This window comes from Vicia villosa, unplaced genomic scaffold (assembly GCF_029867415.1).
Source record: "Vicia villosa cultivar HV-30 ecotype Madison, WI unplaced genomic scaffold, Vvil1.0 ctg.001227F_1_1, whole genome shotgun sequence".
NCBI lineage: Eukaryota > Viridiplantae > Streptophyta > Magnoliopsida > Fabales > Fabaceae > Vicia > Vicia villosa.
The window spans coordinates 573,404-584,018 of NW_026705541.1; the positions used below are offsets into that span (position 1 = coordinate 573,404).

At 34.9% G+C, this 10,615-nt stretch overlaps 1 long non-coding RNA gene across 1 annotated transcript; it reads left to right on the top strand.

The window, feature by feature from the left end:
- Positions 1 to 3,699: 3,699 nt before the first annotated feature.
- Positions 3,700 to 5,276, top strand: LOC131634114 (uncharacterized). The gene is made up of 3 exons (XR_009293485.1): positions 3,700 to 3,847; positions 4,046 to 4,138; positions 5,110 to 5,276. It is a non-coding gene; the product is annotated as an uncharacterized LOC131634114 (long non-coding RNA).
- The last annotated feature ends 5,339 nt before the right edge of the window (positions 5,277 to 10,615 follow it).

A 10,615-nucleotide genomic window follows, 5' to 3' on the forward strand; every position in this document is an offset into this window, starting at 1 on the left:
ACAATCTTTTTCCTGTGCTCAATGAAATTATCCTTTTCTTCTAGTGTTTGTCTTATTTTTTTTTCATCGGAATCATTTATGTTTTTGATGTTATGACAAAAAGGGGGAGAAAAATGTGATAAATGATCTGATTTATTTTATCAGTTGCTGGGAGAAAGGCTCCACATTTCTAACAGAACTTGCAAAGTTCTATGTCTTTGAGTGTTGTTTTGCAGGAATTGAAGATCCTCCTTAAAGCTCAACATGAGAAGCAAAGGCATGGGGAAAAGCAATTCTATAAAGAATCAAGCTCAAGGAAATTGAAGCAAGCTAAGTGCTATAAAGCTTCAAGATCATAAGCAAGAAGGAAGAATGTTCTGATATTCTGATGATAGAATATGCTTTCATTCTTATTCCTCATATCTTCTGATGCATGTTTTTAGTCACAAAATATGCTCTGCAACATTATATTTGTGTGCTCTGATACATATTCTATGTTCTGATTCATTCATGCTGACTTTTGTCGTTTAGTTTGTTCTGTAACATTTCAGGATGTAAAGATGCTCTGATGATGCTCTTGTACATTCAACAATGTTCTGATACAATCTAGCATGCAATGACTCAAGAAGAAATTCAAGCTCTGAAGTTGTCCAATGGAAGCAAGAATCAGAAGCTATGAATATTCTGAAGATCTAGGAAATTCAAGTTCTGAAGCTGTCCTATGGAAGCAAGAATCAGAAGCTGTGAATGTTCTGAAGATCTAAGCATATGTGAAAGTCTCAACTGAAATACTCAGGGAAGTCTTTTATTTATAAAATTCTTCTAGTATTTATTTCAGGGGGAGATTATTTATCTCAGGGGGAGACATATTCACACAATGTTTATATGCTTATGCTATAGCTGTGTAATTATCTTTAGTCGTCTGATATTCTGATCGCAAATTCGTATCATTTATGTATGTTTTTTTCATCATCAAAAAGGGGGAGATTGTTAGAACAAGATTTGTTCTGATCAATATTCTTAGTTTTGATGATAACAAGCATATGAATTTTGTATGAGATAATGTGGTACTCTAATACTATGCAATTTCCATTTTAGGAATTATATAAAGAGTATGCACAAAATCAGTGCAAGAAGCACTGACTCAGAAGGTTCAGCATGCAACATCAGAACATGGTCTGGCAAGACATCAGAAGATGGTCAAGCAGAATCAAAACATGGGTTTGTGGAAGCATCAGAAGAACTTGAGATCAGAAGCAGAAGCACTGAAGTTCTCATGGTATCACGCTCAGAAGCACTTCAAGGTCAGAAGACAAGAAGATGCTCTGCACCAAGCTGTTTGACTCTGATGACATTCAAACGTTGTTTACACAAACATCAGATCAGAAGCAAGTACTAGACTGGCAGGCTACGCTGACTGACAAAAGGAATGTTAGAAGCTATTAAAGGCAACGTCAGTAGACACAGCGAAACCAAGGCTCGAGGTAGTTGACAAAAGAGTGAAACATTAAATGCAATGCTGTACGGAATACGCAAAGCATTAAATGCTCCCAACGGTCATCTTCTCAAATGCCTATAAATATGAAGTTCTGACGAGAAGCAAGGTTACACACACAACTTACGAAATACAATACTTGCGCATTATACAGAAACGCTGTCAGATTCAAAAGCTCTCAAACATCATCATCAAGCTCACTACATTGCTGTTGTAATATCTTAGTGAGATTTAAGCTTAAACTTAAGAGAAAATCACAGTTGTGATAATAGCTTTATAAGAAGCATTGTAACTCTTAAAAGAATTTGTTTACATTAAGTTGTAAGAACTAGAGTGATCAGGTTGTTGATCAGTATACTCTAGCAAGTCTTAGAAATTGTCTAAGCAGTTTGTTCCTAGAGTGATCAGGTTGTGATCAGGATACTCTAGAAGACTTAGCAGTTATCTAAGTGGAAAACCATTGTAATCAAGTGTGATTAGTGGATTAAATCCTCAGGTGAGGTAAATCACTCCAAGGGAGTGGAGTGGAGTAGTTTAGTTAACAACGAACCAGGATAGAAATCATTGTGCAAATTTTTTTTATCTTACAAGTTTTAAAGCTACACTTATTCAAACCCCCCCTTTCTAAGTGTTTTTCTATCCTTCATTCCCCACATACAATTGTTCATAAGCCCCATTATAGGAAGAGAACCCCACCCTTACCTTATCAATTGAAGCAACTTAATGGGTCTCCAATTGCATCTCCAATTTGACACCATAGATGGAAATCTCCAAGCTTCTAGTCTCCCCTTCAAGATATAGCCTCCTTCTCTTCTACTATTGATGAGAACACACCTCTTCTCAATCTCTAAAACCCTATTTAATATTCCAATTGGGCTTAATATATAACAACTCTTCTTTACTATTCTCCACAAACCAATTTTGTCCCAATAAGATAAATAACTCCAATTAAATCAAAATATCACTTTTATTAATATTCCAATAATATAATAAATTCGGACTTGTAAATAATATTATTCTTCGAACGTCTGACTGAAATCCGACTTTTAACTTAATACATTCAAATACGCTTCTTAAAATAACACCAACAATCCAAATTCGACCATATCCAATCTTTAAATCCTTCGATAATTTAATGAACTAATTTAATTAAATTCGAAGTGTTACAAAGATTGTTAGTTGGAACTGCATGGGTGAAAACAACGCCTGAGTGTCCTTTTTGCCATAGTTACTCAAAATCTGCAAAACACCTCCGCCTCCACTGTGTGCATAGTAAACAGGTTTGGTTTTCCTCCCCCTTGGGCCTTCGCGTTCCTCCAAATTCTGATATCGATTTCTTGCTGGAAAGAGGTTTGAATGATAGAGATACTCTTGCCACACAACTATTCTGTGTTACCTTGTGGAAAATCTGGCACCACAGAAACTTGGTTATCTTCGACAATAAAAAGTTTATTCCTCACAAGATTGCGAAAGAGGCAAGTGATTGGGTTTTAGAGTTTATCAAGTCTCAGCCGACCCCTGGTCCTCATAAGAAGAGGCTGCATACTGAGATTGAGGAGCAAGCTGGCGCGAGTGTTGTTTGTGTTTTTGTTGATGCAGGATGCTTCGAAGATGGCTCCATTGCCATGGAGTGCGCTCTGAAAAATTAAGAGAAGGGGATTTTCCTTGCAGCAACTCAGAAGCTTGTTACGCAGGTTGAGGCATTTGTGGCCGAAGCAATAGTTGTGAGGTGGGCTCTTAAATTGACTTTGGATCTTCACTTGAGGACTGTAATGGTTCATTCAGATGCAGTGGTTGTGGTGGACAGTATCAATATTAATTATAGTAATGCAGATTTGGAACTAATTGTTTTAGACTATAGGCTTATCTTAAAACAGTTTGATGTTGCTTCTTTATTATATGTTAGTAGAGATAGCAATCAGGATGTCCACCAACTTGTTGGTGTAGGTCATTGTAGGGCTGGACAAACAGTATTCAACCGAGGTTGTCCGACCGACCCAAATTTAATTTAACGCCCCGATTCGGATTAAACCGGTTTATCGGTTAAACCGGGTGCTTGGTTCGGCTTTTAATGGATTCCTTCGGTTCGGTTCGGATGAAAATAATAAACCCATCGGTGACCGGACCCGACCGAGCCCAAATAATATTTTATTTTATTATTATAATTATTCATACTAATATCAGATCTGAAATTAAAACCCTAGTTCCTTTCACTTTGCCTCTTACTTAGTTTTTCTTTCTCTTTTTCCTACCGCCGTCGCTGCCGTATATTCATTTCTTCGGCTCAGTCTTCTTCATCTCACCTTTGCCTACCTCTCTAATCGTCGCCTCACCTCCAATTTATGTTCATTGTCTTCTCTTATCTATCAAAAGGTTAGTATTTGTTGATTTCTGATATTTTTAAGGCAATTATTTATGGGTTGGGTAATTCTGAAAGTGATACAGGATTTGTGTTTGGTGAATCGTAAGATTTGTGTATCACTAAGAGTGATTTTGGATTAAGTTTTTTTATGTTATGTTTTGATAAGTATAAGTTTTTGTATTTAATAATGTTGTGTTTTGATCTTGCAGATTGAAAGTTACGGAAGTTCTCAGTGATTACATGGCCTTGAAGGAGGAAATCTTACAACTTACAAGTCAAAGCTTATCTTTTGTAACTTAAAAGTAAGTCAAAAGTGTTAGATCTATATTTTCTATTGGCAAAATATCCTTTTTGGTCCTTTATGTTAACCTCGGGGTTCATTTTGGTCCCTTAACTTCAAAAAGTGTCATATTGGTCCCTTAACTCTTCAAAAGGTATCATTTTAGTCATTTTTGTCACATTAGCGACGGAAAAACTCAAAAATTGGTCTCTAAATCAGTCGCTAATATGACAAAAAGGACTAAAATGACACCTTTTGAAGACTTAAGGGACCAATATGACACTTTTTGAAGTTAAGGGACCAAAATGAACCCCGAGGTTTCCATAAGGGACCAAAAAGAGTATTTTGCCATTTTCTGTTATGTAACTTTTACTTTTTAATGGAAGACTGCAAGTTTCTTCCACATTTATAGAAATTCTTATTGTTTTTTTGTTGTTTTGAAAATGTATGTAAATTATTTTAAATGGAAGGGCTTATCAACAAATATAAACAGGGATCTATGAGAATGCAGGAAGTTGGATCTGAAAACATCTAAATAGCAAGGGAAGGAGTTGGATCTGAAAATGTATCAAGCAACATTTTTATTAGCTTATGTTTTTGTTTTCATGATAACTTTGTAGAATATTTTCACAATGTTACTTTGTTTCTCATGATTTGTTTTGTAGATTATTTCTCAATGTTACTGATAACTTACTCTTGCTCTTTTCCAGGAAGAAATTCACCTGTTGTTGACGAAGATACACATATTACTGATGACCTATTAGTGTTTGAAGCTGATATATTAATCTAATGGTACCAACTAATATGCTTAGATATTAGCCACTCAAAAATGAAAATCTCTTTTTTTAATTTCTTATTATAGATCTGTGAGCTTATAAGCAAATAAGCTCTTAAAAAATTCATCAACTTAGTTTCATTTTTTAGTTTGTTCAAACTTGTTATAATAAAACCAGAGATATAATGTTGATTTTTTTCTCCGTGGCTTTATGACAGATAACACATATTGGAGGAAGCTACAGAACATGAGGTAAAACTATGATATATAATATATGAGATGTATTGATTTTCATTAATCTCAGTTAAAAATTTTATACATTTGTTAGCTTGTTCAAACTTGTTATACATTTGTAGTTTGTAAAGGTAACAACTTCTGGATTTCAAGAGCTTTTTTAAAATTTCATCCTCAATTTCTTTTGTTCTTGAGGTTAAAACAGACCATGAACATTGAATGTTCATTAAACCAATAATAAGAAAAACTGTTGTAAAATTATGAGTATGATATGTTTTCTTTTACTTTTTATATTGTGTCTCAAACTAATCTATTTTGTGACCATTGTTAGTAGCAGCATGAAACTATCATATATACTACATGATAGTTTTTTTATTGTTTTTTTATATATTTTGTTTAAAATTCTGTATTATTATTCTTATTAATTTAAGTCAAGTGTTATTTATAACCATATTACCAAGTGTTCCTCTAAGTCCATATTTTCTTGTATTATACCGGATAAGTTTTTGCAAAAAGTTGACTTCTATAAGCATTGAAGTAGTGACTCTAATGGTGGTAGTGAACTTGAGTGTTTTCGTATTGCTGCTACTTGACTTGGAATCACATTTTCTAAGGCATTTTTACTTGGAATCACATTTTCCAGAATATTTTGATGATTGATACTGTAGCAACCTGCCTAAAAATTATAACTTAGAGAGTCGCCACCTATTCTACCAAGGCGAATAGGAAACCTTACGCAGACGCGAGATTCGGGGTAAGTTATTATAATCAGGCCGAGGGAAGGTGTTAGGCACCCCCAGCCCTTTCCTAAAGGCTAATAATTCAAAGATCAGGGTTTCATGGCAGGGTTCATAAAGAAATATGGCAAACAGAATTATAATGACATGATTAGAATTTTGAAGAGGGGGACTCGCCTTGTTGCCAAGTGCCTACGTACCTCCTTAGGGAGGATCAGAGTCTACGTAGTTCGGGGAAGGGTTGTACGCCTTAGAATTAGAATTGAAGGTGTTTGAAATTGTTTGTGCTTTGAAAAGCGTTTTTTTGAATTGTCTAATTGATGAGGATGAAAATCCATAGTTTAGTATTGCGGTTTTGAAAGGTTTTGAGAAATATTTCAAGATTCGGGCGTACAACCCTGATTTGGCACAATTAACCGCAATGATCAATAGGTTTGATCACCATAGTTAAGAGATTAGGGGTTTTGCACCATTACCAATTCAAATCGATTTATTCGATTATCACTAATAATGAATTAATGTGTTTTATTATTTTTGTGAACTTTATTTTGTATTGTTAACCCTCATAACCGATTAATACGATTACAAATAATAACAAATTAAATTTAGAACAAGGGAGGATTAATCATCACAATCAATAAGATAATTGCAACCATTTAATCGAATATAATTTAATTGTATTTTAATTAAATAAATATTTTAATTAAAATTATTGTTGACCACAGCGATTAATCGATTTAATCGGCACGAACAACAAATTGACATTTTAATATAAATATCACATAATAATTTATTTATAAAAATAATTATTATATAATTAATATATATTTAAAAGGTATTTTAATTAAAACAAATAAATAAATAATTAAAATTATTTTGTTTATTAGGATTTTGATTGAGTGTGGTTACTATTGAGGTTTATGATATAGGAAATCAGATTGGGACGTTAGATCTTAGGCTAGTGGAGGTTAGACGGTTCAGATTTGGGTGTGTATGATAAGATCTGAGCTGCGCGCGCATGGAGTCAGGTAGGAAATCATGTTATTAAAAATAAAGCTGGAGGGAGGACTCGAACCCATGGCCTCTCCCTCACATACGCGCCTCTCTACCACTCCAACTAGATCAGTTAGTTGTTCAAGAAATGCGCTCAGTGTATTATGTAAAGACTAAAGAAAGCAAGATAGAAACGCGCGCCAGTTTTCAAACGACCCAATAACATGGATACACCTCATCATCTTCTCCACTAAATTCAATAGAAACCTGCAATTTTTAGCTACTATTTTACTACGAAACTGTTCGTAGCTATTGCACCTGAAAAATAACGAACAGAGTATGCTTGTACGAAAATCTTTCGCGACACCCCTATCTTGCTCGTCTGAGCCATGCGAACTCGACCATGCCATTATTATTCTCTAATTTTACCCTTAATAAAAACCCCCAAATAAAACCCTAGAAAGCTTAGTTCACCCGTTAATGGCAACACACCGTCGGAACATGCAAACCTTAATTGAAACACCCAGAAACATCCACAACAATCATATGAATCATAAAACACAAACGAATTGTCACGAGCATGCGTGATTTATTGTAATCGAGCCAATCTTCAGAATCTCATACCTGGGCTTATATGGAGGTGTTATGGGGGTGTTGAAGCAGCGTGAGTATCCAGTCACCTTCAGAATCTCTCAAGGAACGTTTTGCACCCTTTAATTCCCCTTGCAACCTTCTGATTCTCCAAAACCGATTTGAAGTTTTTTTTGTGACTTTGTGTTCTTGATGATAGTTCTCTGCCCAGAATTTCGTCCCCTAGTCCATTGGCTTGTGTATGCTACTTATAGTCTTGCATTAGGTTAGTAATTGGAGGCCCAAAGCTCTATGAATCCACCTTTGCAAAGTTTGGAAAGTTTTGATTTTATTCTTGAATGATAAGTTATCAAACTTGGCCTATTTTGTATCAATACTTTTCCATTTAATTTTCCACGAACATATATCATATTCCAGCATTAATGTTGATTGGAAATCACCAAAATATATTTTCTACCAAAATTATTTGATTTTTCCACTTATTTAAATCATTAAAAATCAATTTTAAATGAAATAAAATTGTGTGAAAATCCAACAAAGTGATATAATTCATGGCATATGTTTTGGATAACTTGTGGGCCAAGTTTAAGTCACAAAAATATGGGCCTATTTGCAACAAATCCAATTTGAACCTTCTTATCTCACATTTGGTCCTCCAAAATCAACCAACTTTAATCAAGCATATCTCACTCAATTTTTAAGCTATGAGGGAGTTCTAATACTTTTTGGAAACATCAAAGTGTCCTCTACAAGCCACTTTGGAACATATTTTTCATTTGGAGCTTTTATCTTGATCATATCCTCTTTGACAAAAAATTGCTTTTGGAGGATGTCTGAAAAGGACCTGTAATCTTTTGCACTGTATCTCTCAAATGAATCATTTCTAGCCCTGGCTTGTGAGAGACAAAGTTGTAGGGAATCCAATTTCCTTCAAAATAGGCTTTGAGTGGAGAATTTTTGATGTTCCATGTGAAAGTTATGCCCAGTCAAAGTTGGGTTGACTTTCTCCTAAGAAACCCTAATTTGAACCTTTTTTGCATTTGTTCATCTCTGAGTTTCTATTAATGGAATCATGATCAATCTTTGATCAAATGATGGTTATGCTTTACATACTTGATGTTGACCAAAATTGGGAGGCTTTGACTATGCTCTGATTATGGTTGACTTTTAGGTCAAACAAGTTGACTGTGGATCTTGGGGATTGTTTGAGCAAAGCTTTGGCATTGAATCTTGAACCTTGAATCATTGTGAATGGAACATGAAGGGCAAATTTTGGGGTATGACAGCTGCCCCTGTTCAATCTTCTTGAACCTGAAGAGGTAGAAAATGATTGGACACTGAAATGCCCTGAAATTTGCTTGCGTAGGGAAGGAGTTCCGCACGAGATGGGCTTATAGATGCCACCCATTTGTTTGACAAGATGCTTGTCCAGAGCATATGCTCTTCATACCAGGATCATATTAATCGTATCTAAAGATACGGAGTAATGTCTTACATAAGACTACTTGAAGAGGTTCCTGAATAGGATGTATCGCAAGTTGATGCGAAGAAGCTTAAGCTTTGAACAATGCTTAGGAAGAATTGTCTTAGAGAAGACTGACTGAGAAGTTCCTTAAAAGAACTAAGTGTGTCTTAGAAAAGATTGGATAAGTATTTTAAGAGGACTACCTAGAAAGGCATGATGTGTCTTAAATGAGACTGACTTAGAAAAGGTTTTTTTTTTTTTTGGAATGGATGTAATACGTCTTACACAAGACTCACTTGGGAAGGCTCCTGGATAGGATACGAGATATCTTAAACAAGACTTACCTAGAAAGGTTCCTATAACGGACATGAAACGTTTTAAACAAAACTACCTAGAAAGGTTCCTATAAAGGGAACGATATGTTTTAAACAAAACTATCTAGAAAGATTCCTATAAAGGGAACGATGTGTTTTAAACAACACTATCTAGAAAGATTCCTATAAAGGATATGGAACGTTTTAAACAAAACTATCTAAAAAGATTCCTATAAAGGATGTGAAACGTTTTAAACAAAACTATCTACAAAGATTCCTATAAAGGATATGAAATGTTTTAAACAACACTATCTAAAAAGATTCCTATAAAGGATATGAAACGTTTTAAACAAAACTATCTAAAAGATTCCTATAAAGGATATGAAACGTTTTAAACAAAACTATCTAAAAGATTCCTATAAAGGATATGAAACGTTTTAAACAAAACTATCTAAAAAGATTCCTATAAAGGATATGTAACGTTTTAAACAAAACTACCTATAAAGGTTTAGGATAATTGTCTTAGCAAGACTACCTGGAGAGGTGAGAGATTCTTAGATTGCTTCTGGATTGTCTTTGAAGAAAGACTTGGAATGAGGTATTAGAATTGTATCTGTTAAGATTGAATCATTGATACGATCGTATTTGCACTGTAATTGGATGATAACATCTTTTTGATTATGAAGTGACCTGAAAAGGTAGCGTTAGTTTTATGCAATGTCATGATGCATGTGTCATGTAATGAGATTCTCAATGAGAATTATGCATGTATGCCTATCCCACACTGCGGGATGTGAATAGTACAGGCGTGAGAAGATCAAATATGCAACAATGCTCTTTATATGATGCTAGTGTGACTTCCCGAATGTCAGAAATTTTGAGAGATGTGCCCCTTGATTTGAAGGAGGGACCTTTCGAGGGAACTCGAATTTCACCATGTCTTGCCTGATATGCATTGCCCCAGTGTTTGAATTCTTGAAAGATATGCCCCTAGTCAATAGGATCCTTGGTTGTATGCCCCTGTTTTAGGAAAACCCTCTGGATGTGGTTTCCCCATTCAGGAGTCTTTATCAGGAATAATCGTCTTCGATTAGACCAATTTTGAGGTCTCCTTGACGCTAAGTGTTGATCTGAATGTGAAGCAGATGCTTTTCAGAATGAGTCATGTGTTTCGGTCGCGCCTGACTGACAGTGATTTGCTGAGTACTCAGAATGAGATGATGTCTTCTATAAGACTACCCGAAGAGGTCCTTGGAAAGAAATGGGAGATTGTCTTAAATAAGATCGCGCTTTAAACAAAGCTCAAAGGGATGTGTTTGTGCAGAGGGTCAAAAAGATTCCTATAGAGGATAAAGACTGTTTGTGGGGTTTTAAATAAAACTTAGAAAAA